This window comes from Austrofundulus limnaeus, unplaced genomic scaffold (assembly GCF_001266775.1).
Source record: "Austrofundulus limnaeus strain Quisiro unplaced genomic scaffold, Austrofundulus_limnaeus-1.0 Scaffold22, whole genome shotgun sequence".
Taxonomy (NCBI): domain Eukaryota; kingdom Metazoa; phylum Chordata; class Actinopteri; order Cyprinodontiformes; family Rivulidae; genus Austrofundulus; species Austrofundulus limnaeus.
The window spans coordinates 2214435-2215664 of record NW_013952424.1 but is presented as its reverse complement, the minus strand read 5'-3'; the positions used below and the strand labels follow the sequence as shown (position 1 = coordinate 2215664).

Sequence of the window (1230 nt, the reverse complement as noted above, 5' to 3'; positions counted from 1 at the left end):
AGAGAGAGAGAGAGAGAGAGAGAGAGAGAGGAATTTAAAGATGTGAGTAAAAAGTCTGCCTTGCGCATGATTTGGCACTTGTTGCCACTAAAGTGGGTGCAGAACTGTGTGTGTGTGCGCGCGCCCGATCTGATCTTTCCAGTTCCGAGCTAAAAGAAGTAACGTTACTTCTCCAACGCGCACGACTGCCCCCCACCCCCCACCCAAAAAAAAAAATAATAAACCACAACATCTTAAAGAATTGCACCGCGCGTCTCTGAAAAGTCTTAAACATGGATCAGAAATATATATTTATATATATTCGAGTTTTTGCCTCATCATAAAACAATAAATATATTAAAAAAAAATTCCCTGACACATCATAATGTGACTCCCCGAAACGATGCAACACATTAGATGACTGGCATTCCAATTAAATACCAGCAAGTGAGGCTTTTAATGCTTCTGTTTGCCCGAAAATTACACACAGAATCGCAGTTATTATTAGTGTTTTCCTCCCTCACCCCCCCACGCCCCCCGAAGGTAAGGCGGTAAAAAAATAGACCCGAATCTATCGATGGGTGCAGAATTGGTGATGCATCCAAAAAAAAAAGGTTTATAGATGGAGCACGTCTCAGCTGCAGAGGGGAATCGTGAAGGAAAATAAATATAAAAAGGCGGCTCAACACTTCCTCTGCTCCCTTTTCCTCGCGCATCAACACGGTCCACTCCGCGTCAAAACTCGGGGGATAAATTTCTCAATGGCACCCCCTCCCCGCACCCCCCCTCCTAGCTGTCCACAGGCACGAAAACACACCGATTGCTGCTTATTTTTCTTCACCTCCCCCCCCCCTTTTTTACGCACTTCAACAATAAGATGAAGAATAAAAGAAGAGAGAATAAAAAGAGAAACGGGCTCACCCAGTCAGCACCGATCCGAGGAAGCGCGCATCATTTTTCCTCCTTTGCCCCCCTCTGGCCCCCCCCTCCCTCTCTCCCTCCAATAATCCCTGGGAATTTGAACGGCTCCCATTGATATGCAGCAGTAGGGTCCCCCCCACCGCCACCCCAAACACACACACACCCCTCCATCCATCCACACCATCCCTCCCCTCCATCATTCCTCTTCTTCCCCCCAGACGTCAAGTCGCATTGGCTTCCATTCATTTCGCTTTTTTATTATTATTTATTTCGGAGTGTTTCATAGGTTATTTTTTTTGAAAAACGCTGCAAAAAAAGACATTATTTTAA

The 1230-nt window shown here is 45.6% G+C and overlaps 1 protein-coding gene across 1 annotated transcript in view; it reads right to left on the bottom strand.

Moving 5' to 3' along the window:
* The window catches only part of prrt4b (proline rich transmembrane protein 4b), a 36999-nt gene extending 36883 nt beyond the window's left edge, over positions 1-116 (bottom strand). Inside the window, exon 1 of the mRNA XM_014004187.1 lies at positions 106-116. The gene's annotated coding sequence lies outside the window, so the exon portion shown is untranslated. The remainder of the gene's footprint in view (positions 1-105) is intronic.
* Positions 117-1230: the final 1114 nt, after the last annotated feature.